This window comes from Lissotriton vulgaris, chromosome 12 (assembly GCF_964263255.1).
Source record: "Lissotriton vulgaris chromosome 12, aLisVul1.2, whole genome shotgun sequence".
Taxonomy (NCBI): domain Eukaryota; kingdom Metazoa; phylum Chordata; class Amphibia; order Caudata; family Salamandridae; genus Lissotriton; species Lissotriton vulgaris.
Genome location: NC_141700.1, coordinates 588,509,186 through 588,528,784, shown reverse-complemented (window position 1 = coordinate 588,528,784; position 19,599 = coordinate 588,509,186). Strand labels below are relative to the sequence as shown.

The 19,599-nt window shown below is 44.7% G+C and overlaps 1 protein-coding gene across 1 annotated transcript in view; it reads right to left on the bottom strand.

Annotated features, from left to right (window-relative positions):
- Positions 1 to 17,785, bottom strand: part of SIAH1 (siah E3 ubiquitin protein ligase 1) — a 114,896-nt gene extending 97,111 nt beyond the window's left edge. Inside the window, exon 1 of the mRNA XM_086945448.1 lies at positions 17,647 to 17,785. The gene's annotated coding sequence lies outside the window, so the exon portion shown is untranslated. The remainder of the gene's footprint in view (positions 1 to 17,646) is intronic.
- Between the last annotated feature and the right edge of the window lie 1,814 nt (positions 17,786 to 19,599).

The window sequence follows — 19,599 nt, the reverse complement described above, 5'->3', positions numbered from 1 at the left end:
TTCATGAAAAGCAAATCAAACTGCCTTTCCAGAGAAGTGGAACTTTTGAAAGAAAATGTGAAGTCTTCCTTAACTAAAATGTTGCAATATTTCCGTTTTAATGTCTGGTCAGTTTCCATAGGTTAAACAAGTGTTTGCAATGCAATAGGTCTCACATTTATGGGAGTTTAAGCCATTGACATTGTAAATGACAATGCCCCTTATTTATGTTTTCAAAACAAATACGTAAATAAAAGGCATTCTCACAAATGCGAAACCTATTGCATTGTAAATGCTTGTTTTTGTTTGATATCGTTCTAATTGACACATTGGTGATGCATTACATTGACCTGTGTTTTATTTAACTGGTAGATCTGCAGTTTTAAGGGCATGTGATATAGTGAGTGCTCCTTTCCACCTTTGTTCGCGCACTTGACTTGCACGGTATGACAGGAGGGTGCCCCGTTCCGCGTGACATCAGGACAAGCCGGGTGAGAGCCCGCAGAGACTAAAATAAACATTCAGACCACGCTAACGATTTAAAAAATAAATTTTTTTTTAAAATACACAGATAAAAAAAATTAAAAATACACAGATGGCCCCTGCACAGCGCTCCATAAACATTGCAACTCCAGCGCACAGAGAATACTTACAAACACAGCCTGAAAGAGGGGGGTTAGACACTGCGAGTGAGATAAGCGCGCACATGTTAATTAAAACCACATGGCTCCTGAGATCAAAACGCTCTGGGAGTCAACTTTTCCGAAGAAGCTAGGACCTCCACAGGCCTTTGGCCAATTGCGTACTAAAGCCAGACTCGTGTAAGCACCACAGGCACAAGCTTGCACACAAGCTGAAGTGATTACAAGAGATCGATTTCCTATTCAGCGCATGCGCACTGCCATAGGCTCGACCTAAATAAAAAACTGCAGGATAAAGACGTATTGTATGCTTAAAGACCAGCCATTTGTTGGCTTCGTCACCCATGTGCTTGCTTCTTAACCCAGGATTTTCTTTGTTCCAGCTGGTCAATCTTGTTTTAGTCCCTCCCCTCGAATATTGCCTCTTTCCCATCTCAGATTAGCTTGGTTCACTACTTCCAACGCTCAATTTGTTTTAAATATTATTTTGATTAAACAAATTCTCAGCAATGAGTCATAGGTACACAGAAACATCCGGTTGAGAGTCCCGAGTCCATGGCATGTTATTAACAGTTTAAAAGATTATTCATATCCTCCCTACAACACCTCAAACTATTATGATATTTTTCAAATCTCTCTATATTCCGCCCACTCCGATGCTCAATTTTAGGGAACTTTTTCATTTCAGCTAAGCAATCCACTAGAGTGTATGGATTTCCCAGCTCCCCCTGCACCACTCTGTTGCTTTGCTCTTGTCCATGTGATTTCATTACAAGACCAGAGGCTACCATTATGCAAATACTTTTCTTTGCTGCCCAAAAATGCAGCCCTTTAAAGAATACTATTACATCACAATAAATAGAACTGTAACACAACAACTAGGATGAGCAGGCTCCTATCTTCCTCTTTTGTTCGCTGCTCTGACACAGAGAAGTACTACTTTTTTAGCATACCATCTTGACTTATTTATAGGTAATTTTGGTATGTTTTGATTTTTACTATATTACTGAATAACTAATGTTTACTTGTTTATTCAACTATTAAATTTGTTGTTAATATTCCTTTTTGCCTATTGTTACAATTGTTTTCTTAACATTAGACATTGTCTTATTGATACAACTGTATTCTTAGATTAGACATTTCCCAGTCCAATTTACGGTCGGGATTAGACTTCTCGTTTCCGTTTTCCCCCTCGGTCAGTAATTGATGGTAAGTATTTGACTACGGAGTTATGTATAATCTTATACCTGAACGCTCTCTTTATACCACAATGACTAAATGTTTTAGAAGCGCTTCGTTTAAAAAAAAAAAAAAAGGGGGGGGAGATTTAACAAACAAGAAACGCCGATATATACTTTTGATCCCCGACGTCTCCTGGCAACGCAGAAACGCGCGTACTTGCCTTACGTCGGACCTGCGCTCATGCCCATTATGCTTCGCTGAAAGCCTCGCGCGTCTCCTAGCAACTGGCTGGGAGACGCGGTGGCTCAGAACGGCCTCGCGTTTCAATACGCGACGGAGATTTGATGCAATACGCTCCTGATCTCCATGGTTACAGCCTTCTTACGAAACTGTAACAGAGACGAGCTCTTTCGAAGCAATCTAGATTTCAAACTAAACTGAATATAATAATATTAATATCTCTAGAGGATTTTAACTGATCAAGCCTGCCACCTACTGGTCTTTGCCAAAATCGACAGGAGGAGTTTTCTTCCTTTTAGATAAGTGAAGAATTCGATCTTTAAAATCGTTTCAAGGGTACTTTCTATATTTAACCCTTGAGAAGTTTATCTACAAGTACATTTTATTTTTTATTCACCTATATTGTCATGGAAGACAACATCAATAATGCAAACGCTTCCCTTAACCGCATCCGTGCGGCGTGAATTCCCCACCCATGCTGACTCCGCCTTGCGCGGGCGGAGTCATGACGGAACGATTCCGTCATCAGCACAGCTCAGCCGATGCTGATGACGGAACCGTTTTGTCATCAGCATCGAAGGGGTTAAGGAACCTTTGCCTGACAAGGACATACACAACAGCTTCAGCACTCAACCGACGCACGCCACGACCGAACCACCGCCCCCCACCACCACCCTCCGCGCCTGGACTCCGATCAGCACCGAAGACACCGTCCGCATGATGAACTCCATCCACTCCGGATCTCCAACCGACCCCTGCCCTCACCACGTCTTCAACAAAGCCGACGCTGTCATCGCACCCCACCTGCGGGACATCATCAACACCTCCTTCGACACCGCCACCTTCCCGGAGAGCTGGAAGCACGCCGAACTCAGCGCTCTACTAAAGAAGCCAACAGCGGACCCCACCGAACTCAAGAATTACCGCCCCATCTCGCTCCTCCCGTTTCCAGCCAAAGTCATCGAGAAGACCGTCAACAAACAGCTGGCCGCCTTCCTCGAGACGAATGGATCCCTCGACCCCTCACAGTCTGGCTTCCGAGCCAACCACAGCACCGAGACCGCCCTCATCGCTGCCACCAATGACATCCGAGCCCTGATGGACAACGGAGAAACAGCGGCCCTCATCCTCCTAGACCTCTCCGCGGCATTCGACACTGTCTGCCACCGCACCCTAGTGCAGCGCCTCAGCAACGTCGGAATCCAGGAGAAGGCACTAGAATGGATCATCTCCTTCCTCGACGGAAGAACACAGAGAGTCCGTCTACCACCGTACAAGTCAGAGGCCACCGAAGTCATCTGCGGCGTCCCTCAAGGATCCTCGCTGAGCCCCACCCTCTTCAACGTCTACATGAGCCCCCTCGCGGCCATCGCACGCCAACACAACCTCAACATCATCTCCTACGCTGACGACACCCAGCTGATCCTCTCCCTGACCAACGACCCCGCCACCGCCAGAGCCAACCTTCACGAAGGGATGAAAGACGTAACCGAGTGGATGACGACCAGCCGCCTGAAACTGAACTCAGACAAGACGGAAGTCCTCATCCTGGGCTCCTCGCCCTCCGCCTGGGACGACTCCTGGTGGCCCCCCGCCCTGGGCACCGCACCCAAACCGACAGACCACGCACGCAACCTGGGCTTCATCCTGGACTCCTCCCTCTCCATGACCAGACAAGTCAACGCCGTCTCCTCGTCGTGCTTCAACATCCTACGCATGCTACGGAAGATCTTCCAGTGGATCCCCACCGAGACCAGGAAGACGGTCACCCAGGCCCTCGTCACCAGTCGACTGGACTACGGCAACGCCCTCTACGCCGGAACCACCGCCAAGCTCCAGAAGAGACTCCAGCGGATCCAGAACACCTCAGCCAGACTCATCCTCGACATCCCACGACACAGCCACATCTCCGGACATCTGAGAGACCTGTATTGGCTCCCCGTCAACAAAAGAATCACCTTCCGTCTACTCACCCACGCACACAAAGCCCTACACGATCAAGGCCCGAGCTACCTCAACAACCGCATCAACTTCTACGTTCCCAAACGCCACCTCCGATCAGCCAGTCACGCCCTCGCCGCCGTCCCCCGCATCCGAAGAGCGACTACAGGAGGAAGGTCCTTCTCCTACCTGGCCGCCAAGACCTGGAACTCCCTCCTGACCGACCTGCGCCTGACCCTAGACCACCTCTCCTTCAGGAAGAAGCTCAAGACCTGGCTGTTCGAGCAGTAGCAGCACTCCCCCCCCCCTCCCCCCCCAGCGGCTTGAGACCCTCCGGGTAAGTAGTGCGCTCTATAAATGTCTCTGATTGATTGATTGACAACATTAAAAACCTCCTTAGAGAGGAATTTAGATCTTCAATTAGAGAAGCTGTTGACGCTGCTCTTGCAAAAAGAAAGAGTTTCACCTACGGAGGAGAATTATTTCTCACTCTCAGATGGGGAATCTCCTTCAACATCCGCAGGGCAGAAAAAAGGAAAGGTACTACAAAATAAAAATTATTCTATTGAATCATGCCACAACGCATGTGAGATTGGTGGCCCTCGCGCCACAAGAGTCCTTGGTGCTCCTTGCAGCACAATAGATCGACCTCAATTACTTGAGGCAGGGAGAAGAGGTGTCCCTAGCGGCACAATAGAAGGCGGTACCCTCTACGGGACAAATGATTTTAACGACTATTTGGAAAGTCAACCAACAGACTATGATGACTTTGACTAATTTATTTTTGATCCTCAAGACTCTTTTGAACATATTGACGAGGATTTAGAACAACCTTCTACTTCCACCTCAGTCAAAGACCCATTTGGTGGGGAAATGTTTAATCCCACTACAATCCGTCATCCTCGTAGCACTAAATGGTTGTCTATGGATCATGTTGGCAAATATCTATCACAATGGGTAAGAAAACCCCTTGATATCAATACCCGTAATCTTTTAAGGAATGAATGCCCTCGTCCCTCTTCGGAGGACAAGATTTGTAATACACCTAACCTCGATCCTGACCTAATCACCTTCTTGTTCAAATCTGGAAGGGATCCTAGAAAAGGAATCGAAAGATGCCTTAAACAAGCTCAGGATAAACTGCTTGATGTAATGGGACCACTTTCTAAAATTCTGCATATGACTGAAGAAGCTAAGGCTAATAACTCACCTATAGACATCGAAGTACTTCGAGGATGGTCACAACGCGCTGTTTGCCTTATCGGCAATGCTAACGCGAATCTAATTACCGAACGTAGAAAGGCTGTACTCTTGAGGATGAACCCGAAACTAGCTGATCTCTCAGCTAGTGAAGATATGTCCACACCAAAGGGCTCTTATTTGGAGAAAACTTTGTTAAAAACTCGGGAAGTATGTCTCCACCTTCAACGCCTTTAGTAGAGCACAATCAAATATGCGTAGAGTCTTTGGCACTCGATCACTTTTTGGAAGGGCTGACAGAAGGGGACAATCTGTCAGCCGCACCTCATCCCGGTCCCAGTTTTATCAAGACAACAGAGGCTATCGTCCCTATAGAGGTTTTCGTGGAAACTCAAACTTCTATCCCCAAAGAGGAAGGGGCCCGAGATCCCATGGTGGCAGACCTCGATCATCCAATCAAGCAAACTACGGTAAGGATAACTCCTTCTATCCCCTTAAAGGTGGCAGGAAGATTGAGACAATTCGAAAAGAATTGGCTTAGAGTTACCCAGGACCCATGGGTTTTGGAAACTGTTGTGGGATTCAAAATAGAATTTTGGGAAGAACCCTTTCAGGAAAGAGCTCCCAGAGAACTCATTTTAGACAAGGAAAATTCGAAATTAATAGAGACAGATCTCCCAAATGTTAGAGAAAGGGGCTATTATAAAAATTCCACTTTCAGAGTTAACGAAAAGCTTTCTGAGTTCCATCTTTCTAGTCAAAAAGAAAGACAAAGGTTGGCGACCTGTTATTGTTCAAATTTTTTTAATTTATTTTCTAATCTACAGACATTTCAAGATGGAGGGTATCCATCTTTTGAGGGACATTCTTCAGACCAAAGACTGGCTAGTGAAATTGGATCTGAAAGATGCCTATTTCACCATTCCCATGCACGAGGACTGTCGCAAATATCTCCGATTTACTTGGAAAGGAACTCTCTATCAGTTCCAATGTCTCCCCTTCGGTCTATCTTCATCCCCTTGGTGCTTCACCAAGGTTCTTCGTCCAGTGGTCAGCTACCTAAGGGAAAGGGGGATTCGTCTTATAATTTATTTAGACTATATCCTCATCATGTCTCAGGACAAAACAGAAATTTTGGAACACTTAGATATCACTATGAACCTCCTTCGAGACTTGGGTTTTATAATAAATTTGGAGAAATCTATTTTAACCCCAACTCAAGAAATAGAATTCTTGGGTATTCTATCCAACCTGATCCTTCCTCACCAAAAGGTTGTCAAGATCAGGAAACACGTCTCCTACGTCCTTTCAAAAGATACTATCCGTCTGAAAGACCTAGCCAGGGTTTTGGGTCTCCTTTCATCTTCTATTCAAGCAATCTCTCCGGGCCCACTTCATTAAAGGGGCTTGCAGAGATTAAAAGCTCAAGGCCTGAGGAAAGGTCTCTGGTACGAAGATTCCCTTCCCCTTTCAGAAGACGCTCGAGAAGACCTGCATTGGTGGTTAAACAACCTCCAAGCTTGGAATGGAAAAGCTATATTTGGAAATGTATCAGATTTTATCCTAGAATCAGATGCGAGCAACCGTGGTTGGGGTGCTCGTCTGAACGACCTAGAAACCGGTGGGAGATGGTCCTTTTCAGAACAATCCCTCCACAAACTCTTTAGAAATGTTGGCAGCCTTAAATGCCCTTATGAGTTTCAAAGAAGTTCTGAAGAACTCCAACACTTTTATCTGTTTGGACAATTTTTCAGCAGTCTCTTACATAAATCGTTTAGGTGGCGCGAAATCCAGAAGTCTCTCGGTTATCGCAAAGAAAATATGGTATTTGTTGGGAACACAAAATCACCCTCAGAGCAGACTACATTCCCAGTTCGTTGAATCTGAGAGCAGACTGGAATTCACGTTTTCTTCACGATTCCAGCGATTGGATGCTGAATCCCAGATTTTTTCATCAAATTCGAGAAGTTTGGGGCCCAATCCTGTTAGATTTATTTGCCAGCCGATTGACGAACCAAGTTCAGAAATGACCAGACCCAAACGCGTCGGGAGTAGATGCCTTTCTCCAATAATGGGAAGGGATGAAGGGCTGCTACGCCTTCCCTCCCTTCTCAATTATTCAGAGATTGTTGTGGAAAGTGAGACTCGAATCATGCAACATAATTCTGGTGACTCCTTTTTGGAAATCCCAAGTTTGGTTCCCCGGTGTAATGGAATTAGCGGTAGACTTCCCTTGGTTAATCCCTTCTTGTCCGGGTCTACTACAAGGCCCAGACGGAGAAGAACATCCTTTAGTCTTGGAGGGGAAAATGAACCTTCTTGTTTGGAGGATATCAGGGATTCAGGGAGATATTCTGAACTTTCGGGAGAAGCTAAAAGCTTACTGGAAGAATCATGGGCCCCTGGGACCAGAAAGAGATACAGAGGAATATGGGACAAATGGTCTGGTTGGTGCCTTGAAAGGGATTTGGATCCCGTTCAATGTCCTTTAAAATAGGTAGCTAATTACCTCGCTCATCTTTTTGAGTCAGGTCTTTCTTTTAGAACCATCAACTGTTACAGGTCAGCTATCTCTTCAGGTCATTGTTTGATTAACAACCTTGCTATCGGAAGTAATCCACTAATCAAAAGGGTCATGAAGGGTATTAGACTTAGGAGACCTAGAGCTCGCTATGAATCTCTTTGGGATGTTAATCTTATTTTTAACCTTTTCACGTCCTGGCCTGTTAATCAGTTACTTTCCCTTAAAATAATTTCAATGAAATTAGCAACCCAATTGCGTTTGATATCCTTCAGGAGGGTGTCTGATATTAAAGCTCTTGATCTTTCCTACAGATTTTATTCTTCTGAAGGTGTTCATTTCGATATTTGGAAAAGAACGAAAACGATGTGAGAATCTATCTTTTATCCCTTCTTTCATGAATGTGAAAAATTGTGTTAATTGCATGAAGTGTTATGAAAATAAGATTTCAATTTATAGACCTCCTGGATGTGATCAACTTCTTTTATCCTTTGTTAGACCTTTTAGGCCAGTGTCATCAGCAACTTTAGCGAGATGGATACGCATGATTATGCATGAAGCAGGTGTAGATCTGTCTAGGTTTGGTGCTCACTCTTCTAGAGGTGCAATGGCTAGCAAAGTCTTTTGGGCTGGAGGTTCTCTGCCCGAAATACTTAAAGCTGCAGATTGGTCTAATGCAAGTACCTTCTCGAAGTTCTACTTGAGACCGATAGAACATGTTAGCGGTGCAGCTCTGCATGGCTTTAAACATGCATAATGGTAGCCTCCGGTCTTGTGATGAAATGTCGATTCTCCAATTAACATGGAGAGCATCTTGATTTCATTAAAGACATACAGAGGCTAACACTATCCCACCCTCCTCTCCCCGAGAGGTTTGGGTTGTTTGATGTCAAATTCTCTTATTATATCTGAAAATGTGATTATTGTCTCTTGCCTATTTCACTATATATTTTTTGTTCCTTCTCAGATAACAATCTTAAGGAATAATTGTTTCGATGAAATCTCTTCACTGTACTCCTGTGTCATCGCAGCCCACGAGGAAGATAGGAGCCTGCTCATCCTAGTTATGTGTTAAAGTTCTATTTATTGTGATGTAATAGTATTCTTTAAAGGGCTGCATGTTTGGGCAGCAAATAAAAGTATTTGCATAATGTTAGCCTCCGTATGTCTTTAATGAAATCAAGATTCTCTCTTCATGTTAATTGGAGAATCGACATTCTCCGCGGTCACTCCCACGCTCAGTGTTGCGCTCTCTCTCGTGCAAAAACAAGAACAAGGGTCACCCTACTCACTAGGAACCAGGGTATGTCATGTGTAACAAACAGTTCAAGCCGAAAGTTAGGCTAATCTATAATAATCAAATGCACAATCGCAATCACAACAATCATTGGCATAGCCAATAGGTCTCGCCTTTGGGAACTTCGTTTTTAGTTATCCTGCACAATATCCTTAGTGCAACAACATCACGTGTTGCTTGGCTAAAGACTTATAAGGTCCCAAAAGGTGAGACCTATTGGCTATGCCAATGCTTGTTGCATTTGTCAGTCCGTGCAAATTTAGGCATATGGGTATTTACTGAATGCAGTTACTAACTTATCCCCCTCTCCCCTCACACACACACACACCCATCTCGGACCCTCTTGTAATCCAAGTAGCTAAGAACGTGGACTCGTTTTTATAAAAAGCAGCTTTTAAAGCCAATTTAAGTCTGAACAAACACAGGTCACATGCGCCAATGAAATGGAAATATTTATTAGGTGACTGGGCATGTTTACTTTTGCCCTAAATAAGCCAGCGCTCTAGTACCGCCTGAGGGCTGTCCCCTGTTGCCAAGGTCCCTGAAAGAGGCTTCATTTGAAGCATCACGGTGCTGGGGAAAGAGCCAAAGAGTTGTGCAGCATGCGGAGGTTCACACACAGCGGCTGTGCTTGACTGACCCCGAAACACACACGAGGGAGACAAAAGATGAGGCACTTCTTACCTGTTGTCTGGCGAGGTTAATGCACGCGACAAACCAGCCTTTAAGAATTCAACGGGATAAATGCTGTAAAGAAGTGGCCATTTTCAACATCCGATATTGTAGCTCAGGAGGTTAGGTACCCACCCCTGAGATCAGAGCGTGGTTTTCAAGCTAATGGCAGCCTAAACGCATCCTTTCATTCTACTGATTCCCGACAAGCAAGCGTCAATTTCCCTTGTATGCTAATATTTTATACACACATACATGGGTTCTAAGAAAAGAGCATTGGGTGAAACTACATTACTGATAATTGTTGGCTTGTCCCCAATGTAGCTCCCAGGAGCGGACATAGAAATCCAGAAAAGGTGCATGCGCGTGCATTGTCAGGAAAAGTCTATCACATAGATTCATCATCGGCATGTTTTGCGAGCCTGTAATAGCGATTATTATGGAATCGTTATTACAGACTCGCAAAACGGGATTCATGTAGAAATCGCAATATTTATTGCGATGTCTACAGCTTCCTTATTTGCGATTAGCTAATTGCTAATCGCAAATAAGGAATAACTCCCCATTCATTCCTATGGGCCTAAAGGCCCATAGGAATGAATGGGAAGACATATCAATGTGCGAATCGCATGTTGAGTTTGCGATTTCAAGGGTGCAGGGGTGTCCAAAGGACACCCTGTTGCACCCCTGAAATGATATTGGATGCTGGTGTTACGCACACACGTCCCAAGGAAATGTGTGTGTGCAACATACAACTTAGAAAAATGCACTTAAGTGCATTTTTCTAAGTTGTATGTTACACACACACATTTCCTTGGGACATGTGTGTGCGTAAACATACAACTTAGAAAAATGCACTTAAGTGCATTTTTCTAAGTTTGCTATTTTTGACTTTGCGGTAAATAGCGGCCCAAAATAGCGAATTCGCAATTTTTAAATGTTTCATAATTGCATTTAAGGAATCTCAAATAGAATTTCCTTAAATGCAACCCCTTGCAAATTTGCGAATTCTATAATAGCAATTTTTGCATTTGGGATGATGAATCCCAAATGCAAAAATTGCGCTCGCAAAGGGTCAGATTCTCAGAATCTGGCCCTTTGCGAGCCGAATTTCCGTTGATGAATCTGGCTGTATGTCCCATCACAACTAAAGAAAGACAAGCAAGTCTTACTGGTACCCAAATGACTGGCATTCCTCTTACTGACCTCAGAAGGATGGAAGGCTGAGTTGACCTTACTAGTATTGAGTTAACCTTACTAGTATTTCAAGATGCGAGCTGCAGCCCGTGTCCGTAAGGAAGTGTGTCTTGCTGTAGCGGCCAGCATGTCTCGCCCGTTCCAGGGTGAACCCCTCCTCGAGGTGCTAAGGAGCTGACCCCGGCTGTGACCCGGTGGGCTGGTAGAGGCTGCAGTGTTTGTATGTCTGCTTCCCAAAAACATAACAGCCAACGCGTCTGCATCAGCGTGATCCCGGTGGTATAGTGATATTGAGCTAATTAATCATCAAGCGCTTTATTCTTACTGACCCAGATCCCTTACCAACCCAAAAATAAAAAAGTGGTTATAATTAGAAACGGACTGCAAACCAGTACTTAGCGCTACGTAAAAACATTTACCTGACTGCGCTCTGTAGACTGCTGGGCAGCGCCTAAGTTCACAACAACACTTATTTGGGTTGTAAAACGCAAAGCCCACGAACCAAGAATTTCAGGGTTTTTTCTTTTGCATCTATAATTTAATTTACTTTAAAAGTAGCTGCGCCCACAGCTTCAGGGCTGGGGTGAGAACATTTTGAGCTTCGCAGCATAGGCTAAACCAACAGAACTATCTCACAGGTTACGACGAGAAAGACTTTAATAAAGTCCCAAGTGCAGTGACACACATTGACTCCAGCTGTGCGGCGACCGCGGTTATCTGAGAGCTGAGAAACACAAAGACGACAATGATGTTACAGTAATAAAACTGTGAAATGAGGGAGGAGAAGATTATGGACAGAGAAAGTATGAGTAGCTTGGAAACAGTGATAGCAAAACTAAAAAGAGACGAGCTATGCAAAAACACAGCCAAAAGGAAGAACGAGTAACATTAAGTAACTGAGTTTAACACATTGTTATGTGAGAGTTTGGAAGTGCTCTAAAATGGTGACGGTAATGTTTTTACTGCATCAATATGTTCCCAGGTATATGCAGTGGGCGGGACACATACATCCGTTTGAAACGGGACCCTTTTCAGCTTCTGTCGACTGTTTGCCTACGTCACCATTTCAGAGACCATAATACCTCCTGCGTCATCTGCATGCCTAGCAAACTAGGCCTTATTGCTGCATTTGCATACGTGGACGACACTTCCGGAAAGCAGGGGCTTGTTAAAATCAGTACTTAAAAATGGAGGACTGTACCTGCGAGAGGCGTGCAGGACACCCCGGCATCTTCCTTGTGGCCACAGTTGTGCTCCCCCCCAGAGCTCTTTGTGCACTGCTCTATCGAGAGCTCATTGCCCGTGCACTGCACCTCGTCCAGCAGCGCTGGAATAGCGCAAAATAGCCTCATTTGAGGGACGCGGGTTATGTTTAATACGCAAGGCATAATACCAAGCATGGTTTACGTTCTACAAGTTTCATTATTTTGGGAAAAACAGGGTTCTGTTTAATGACAGCAATACTGTCATTCACTCGCAGGAGCGATAACTGCGACCAGATGGGCCGCGCTCTCCTGCGAGTGGATCTCCTGGCGTACATGCGTTGCCATTGAAGGCAATGGCAACCCGTGCACGTGCTTGGCTGAAAAGCCTAAGCGCTCGGAATAGGTCGTTTTCCTTTGCAACGCATGCGTTGCGAAGGCTCGACCTAAAAACGGGTTACGGTGATGTCAGAAAGAAAGAGGGCTTTGCAGACTTTATGTTCACATTAATTCTTTTTATCAGATATGTAAAATTCAAATTGATATATACACGGACCAAGAAAAAACAATAGTGCTTGTGTGTCCCCAAGTGAAATGGAACCATAAAACAAACAGTGAAAAGCCATGTAACGTGTACAGCTTTGTTTCCACACTTTTTTAAAAAAAGGCGACCAAACAGTAATGATTCCAGCTTCTGTGTGCAATAGAACTGTTAAACTGGGTTGCTTTCAAATACAGTTAACAGCGTTTCGACCCTTTGACAGTGCAGGGTCTCTTCAGGACCAAGGGATATGGGGACAATCTGATGGCGATTGTTCAGCCTCGTGAGACAGTGAAATAAGTGAGACACTGGTAAAGTGAGAGGGGAACAGGGAATACTCATACGGGGACCCGGTCTGGTGCCCCGCATGAGAGATGAACGGGTGGGCTGACAAATGGTCTTGATCATAGGTTGCTCAATTGTGGTAGATGGCAGAAGTACATGATCCCAACTTAGTGTAGTAGTGATGGAGCAGATTCTTCAGTTTAAGTGAACCGGCCGCGGGGCCAATTGTGCCACAGGGATAGTGAATGAATCTCAATTCGAACTGCTCCGGTCGTCTGCCTGGTCAATGCCATCGAAGATGTTGTACTACGTGGCTAAAAAAAATTTGACAAAGCCATGTCTTCAGGGCAATTGCCTTTGCCACTTCATGTTGCTTTTAGCTTTCCACAAGTGTGTGTTTTCTGACCCCCCACATATGCTGCTTCCATCCCCTCAATACCAGCCAGCCAGCCTCTATGTGGGCACCTGTGCCCCACTCTCCCTTGTGTGTTGCTCTCACCCGTTATCCTTTCCTAAATCTGTACGTTGCTTTTCCCACATGTGCTGTCTTGCAGACATATGGCTCAATGCTCTTTGATTGCTTCAATTGCTACACCTCTAAGAACGTTCTACAAATTAATTTTATAACTAACAAAATGAATATATTCGGAGCATCTTCATTTTAAGGGATCTTGGCACATTGAAACTTGAAAATTAATTGGTGACTTTACAGCACCGAAGCCGGTAGAGCTGAGGCGGATTTAAAGTATGGTTCCTCAGGCAATACACATACGTTAATCATGTTTCAGCCTCTAAATCTAGCAACTGTATTTGCCATTTTGCAATGTTCCCGAAGAAGACAACCCTAATGGTGAATTCCATACCTCAAAAGCTATGTGACAAACCAAAGCTGTGGAAATGTGCAGGAGAAAGGTACAGAGCCTAAGTAAATATTACCCATTTCAGACTTCGGAAAGTAAAAGCTAAACACTACCAATATTAAGAAACATGACATTGTTTTAACAGATTCCTTAACTTGTCCATAACATAGCTTAGCTAGTTAACACACGAGTGGCAGTTGATAATCTGAAAAAATTAAAACGTTGCTGAGGTGGCATTAAAAAGAACGAAAACAGGTTTATTTTGTAACAAAATGATAGAGGTAAACTTATATATGTATGTGGAAGATTAACCTAGAAGGAAAAATGCCAGGTTTCTGGAGAACCATTGCCAAAAAAAATAACTCTGGTATTTCGGCATTGCACTTCAATTGATGTATAGCCATCCAGTAAAAAGACTGCTGCCATTCATGAAAAGCAAGTTAAGACCTTTTTAAGATACATATTAACAATAGATTTCTCAGGTGCTGTGCAGGAGAAACCTAAAAAGGAGCCACCTTCCAAAGTCTATTGAAAGACAACCTGTCTTTCAATGTATAGATTGTTGCTTTGGCTGGCTCATAGCATTAGTTGATAACATATCCAATGTTTTAGCTATTCAGAACTTCTATGGGAGAATTTCAGTACTTTCTGCACTCGCCAGATCTGGCAATAGGAAGCTGGGGCTTGTGGGTCCAGGCTGTGCACCTCCCTTCATTCTCTGGGTGCAGTGATTTGTTTAAACCAACTCTTATCACCATCAAAATCAATTTGTTCAAGAACATGCAACGTACTGCAAATTTGTCAAATCAGCCTGCAATTCACTCCATTCTGTTTGGTGTAACTGGAGCAGGATCAACAAACCGTATTTGGTGTGGGGTTCTTGATATTCCAACTCTACAAAGACTCAAAAGGCAGTGTTATGATCTGAAACAACACCAAGTGAGTTGCACAGATATCTGCTTCTAGGTACTCCAACATGCTGAAATAATGTGAGACCATAAGAGAGGGACGAGGCGTCCCATATTTGCCATATCCACTAGCTGTTGTGGCAAATGTAATCAAATTTAGGTCATAACTAGATTTTCTGAATCGGTTGACAGAAAACAGAGGGTGGCAAGTTGTATGTATTCCAAGCCAGGACTAGTTAACAGCTCTCATCAAGAAGCCATTTTATTAACACATGAGCCGCAGGTTTTTTTTTTTTAAAAGCATTTAATGTATTCCCTTTGTGCCTAGTTATGGCATTCTGTGCCCCGCGGTCGATGTAAAAATATAAACCACCCTCCAGGTTTTTAAAAATGTCCCGGTTTTTGATTTTCAAAATCTTGTCACATTAGGCCATATCTAGAAAATGATCCACGTCTGAAAAGATCAACCCACACGAGATACCAAAGGGAAAGCCGCCTTCTGCCAACAATGCCAGAGCATCACTACTGAGTACATGGTTTTCCGTTAGGTCCTCGCTATACTACTGGACTGGATTGACAAGGCAACCATTAGGTCAGGGTTTCAATTTAAGGTGAATCCTTTGCTTTAATCTTATTGTCTTGAAACGTATTAGGCTCTTCAAAGACCATCTATTTCAGAGCAGCCTTTGATCTTGTCCCTAGGCAGCATTTGTGGCCACTTTTAAGCATCTATGGGGATAGATCATGCACTTTTAGACATACTCCTAAGACTACATGCAAATAGCTTTGCTCAAGTTAGATGAGGGGTGGATGGTGAACTGACTGATCTTATACCTGTAGAGTATGTGGTAAGCCACAAGACACCGTAGAATATGTGGTAAGCCACAAGACACCCCTATATAATCACCCCCGTGATTTTTCAATACTGGCCTCAATGGGGTTGGTGATATTGCAGCGCAGAAACCCCTCATAATGGGCTAGACTGTGATCCACACCAGAACTCCATCACTATAGGCTGGGAGCTGAGGAAATACTGAAACTGAGCAAACCACCTTCCACCGTGGTTTGAGTATGTCAAACCCTGTCTTAATCGCTTAGTCCAAAGTGTTTATTGTAACAATATTTCTTTAATCATTTCTGGTTCAAAGGCCATAATATAATAAAACATGTCTTTTGGAACAGTAACACCATCGCATATCATTGTAAGGCCAAATCCAGGGGGTTGGTGGATGTCTTTTTGTGGAGGAAAGACACAGTCAGGACTCCAATAGAGTATTGCACTACAAAACATTCTTCATTCCTCTGTCTTGTGCATTCTCCTCTTTGATGCAACGCAATGTTTATAAAATTTCACTTCTCACCATTCTCCAAAGTGACTGTACTTTCCTACATCATTAATGTGAAAGGGGCATTTAAATTTAGAGATCCCTTTCAATTCTCCTAGATCTCACTTTGACCCAGTCACCCGTGTTAAAGTCATGTTGAAGAAAAGACAAGTACGTTTAGGCTGAATAGCAAGCTCTAGAGTTTGAGTGACCACATTATAGCAATCGATTATTTGTTTAAGAAATTAATCTGGCAATCCTACTAACGAGGCAAGATAGCAAAAGTTATAAACGACGGACAAGTGCACCCACGAGCCATGTAGGCTGACAACAGCTTTGCATTCAATTTGCAAAAATGAGTAAATACACACTAAGTAAGCCTGGCAAACAGCCATCATCGAGGAACGACTTAGTAGACATCGCAGATGCGCGAAAGCAACTCACTCCAGACAAAACAGATATTACTAGCAAGCATATGCAAAATAAGTCCGCGTGACAGAGCACAAGATTGACTTTTGTGTACAAGAAAAAACGCGGACTGAAATATTCATCCAATAGGTTATTGAAATCAATCCACGTAAGAATGGGCAAGACAACATTGTGTACAATAATGTGAACAGTTGAATACATTGTACTTAAAAGCATCTCACTGTAAATTTTCGACAGGGGGGGGGGGGGGGGCAAAGCTGTCAATTGTAACTGGAACAATGCCAGGGCAGTAACTGAGTGACGTTTTTTGGTAATACAACTGTGCAGTCTGCTCAAATATCCATGTTGATAATAAAATATAACGACTATCGTATAACAATGCGGTTGATGAAATGCCAACACGTCAATCTCAAACTGATAAAATAGAGGTCAACGAATACGCAGAGCGGGAGATATCGCCACAATAGAGCATTTTCAGCAAGCAATAGCCACTGTAAAAAGCCTGTCCTCTGCTGTGTATAATACCACTGCCAGGGCCATCCGGGGGTGAGGCCTTCCACATGCATTGTATATCCACGTCTTCAGGAATACTCTAGGATAGTGGTATGGATTGGTGTCTACCCCCTGGCTGATGTGCTTCCATCCCCCACTGGCATCTGTTTTGTGCGCTCCCCTCCCCCACACAGGATCGCAGGCTGGCTACTGCATGATATCTGCAGGAAGCATGCCCCGGGTTCTGTGGGGCCTCTGCGAGACGCGCTAGCCGCCCACATGGAGTCTCAAATTCGCTTTATGTTGTGTACTTCCCGGCCTGCAGAATGACGCGAAGGCCTGGACTCAACTTGGTGCTTCCAACTTAGGCCAGGCCTAGCGCAATTTTGTGTTCCTCTTGTGGTAGTACGCCTGCTCGTAGTGCGCTCCCTGTGTAAAAGGCACAGGGAGGGAACTACACTCTCGCTGAAACTACTGATCCTCTTTCCGGAAAGGTTGTGTATCGTCCCCCTTACCCCTCCTCAACACACAGTCCTCAATGTCGCGTGGGTCGGTACAACAAAGAGGATTGAAGATAGTGAGAAAAGGGGTTATGACGGAGTCAGATCATTTTGTACTCCGCTATCGAGGGTACATGGAGAGAACGGAGATCACAACAAAGAAAATAATACGCTATCTACCTGCACTGCAGTCTGCGAACCCCCCGCCACACCCACTGCCCAGGGCCCTCTCACCTGTCCGGTATCAGTCCCCAGACTAGGCCTGCCGGTAACGTTCTCTCGGTCTAACGGGGTCTCTGAAGCCTGCACCCCGCCGCCGCCTCCTCCTCCTCCACCCCCCTCCGGTATCAGGGCTGCTCTTGTTTTCTCATCCGCACAGGCCGCGCGCGCGCACACGTTGCTATTCAGGAGACGCGAGGCCGCGCAACGGCTGTTGTGAAGGAGAAAGCGCGCGGCCCGACTCAAGAATGGGTGAGGAAACAGAATAACGCGATGACTGCTTGCACGCATAAACGTAGAACATCACGTACGTCAGTGTACGTGTTATAGGCGATGCCGCGTGCGGAGCAAGGGACCTTGGGGAAACCTCTTACGTCACTGGAGTTTGATAGGTTGCAACCAATAAGGGAGGAGCCAAACGATCTTGTCTTCTCGCCTATGGTAAACATGCATCCATGATAAACGTCTGTAAGTCGTTTGCCTGATGCTAACATGGTCGCAAGCAATACAATGTTTTAATGAAACGATTACATTTATGGAGATTTATGGTTCATATTCGTGAGAAATGTATATGCGGCACTGGGGAATACATCTCATCTTTTTTCATGATAAGCATTAAGCCGTTTATATAGTTTCCACGCCGGCCTGCCTCAGGCCTTTCACCGGAGCCTGGCCTTTGCGTGTTTTATGGTTTCACATTTTACAAGGTATTCTGCACCTTTTTTTGCGCAGACCTTCTGTCTCGCCCACCCTTCAATACAGCTCGTGACTCCGCCATCCACACTGGGCAGTGAACTGGCATATATAAAGTGGCGGCCATCTTAGGGTTGGGAATCTTTGGTTGCAGACTACAACCAACAGCTTATTTCACCCCTACCCACGCTACACCATGTCGATCAAACTACATAACTGAGAAATTTCCCAGGTCTATTCGTGACTTGTTAGACCAGCCCCGGTTTTTCATTGAACTCTTGGAGTTGTAGTCTTTTTTAACAGCATAACACCAGAACTACAAGTCCAAGAATTTCAAGAAAAAAAAGACAGGACTAGATTTACTATTCACGCATGAACCTGGACAGCTTGGCCCCTATAAACTGGAGCAGCGCAATTCTATTTCAGGACAGGAGGCTCCGATTATACTTATTCTCATTTCTTTATTAGAAATGCCCAGCAGCCAATAACAAGTAAAAACCACAATACCCATGAAGACTTGGGAACAACCATAGAGTCTGTCATATAAAAGGCCATGTAGAACGTCACACTTCCTCTTTCTTTGCTGCTCCGCAGCCAGTTAAGTGCATTTTCCTTACCTTATGCGATTTTGCTGTGTCTTCATTGGTATTTTGATTAGCGCTTCGCTCGCGCTTTGTGCCGCGTTTCTGTGTGCCGCTTTCCGCGTTGCTTCGTGTTGCGGCGTTCCGCGGCTGGGAGCGCGTGTCAACTCCCTTTGTGTCCGGGCGCTTTGTGGGAGTTTGGGGTTGTTGTGGTCTCGCGCGAGCTCCCTTCGCTTCTGTTGAGGCAGCCGGTGTCCGCGCATGCGCGGTGGCGATTTCCGGCTCTCCGTGTCACCTCAGATATCGGAGCTTGTGTGAAGTACGTCCCTTGCGACTCAGACCGCCCACAGCCTCAATTATTAACCCTTCTGACGCCGGTGGTTGCAAAAAGCTACCAGCTGTATAATTTGGCATAGGCTCTGCCTAGAGTGCATACACGGCAAGCCCTCCCTCCACCTTCTAATTGTTATAAGGCAGTTTTTTCTGCTTTTCATTGGCTTGCTGTGGGGTTTTTGACACTCCCCCTGAATTTGCCTTTGGCAAGTCTATATTTCTGTCATCTTGTGGGCGTATTTTACACTTTGGTGTACCATGAGTGATTATTATAATGAAGATGACTGTGAGTATAACGAGGAGGCCTCTGAGTCTCTTGAACAGGATTTGGTGGAAGCCCTTGATAGGGGTGTACAACATT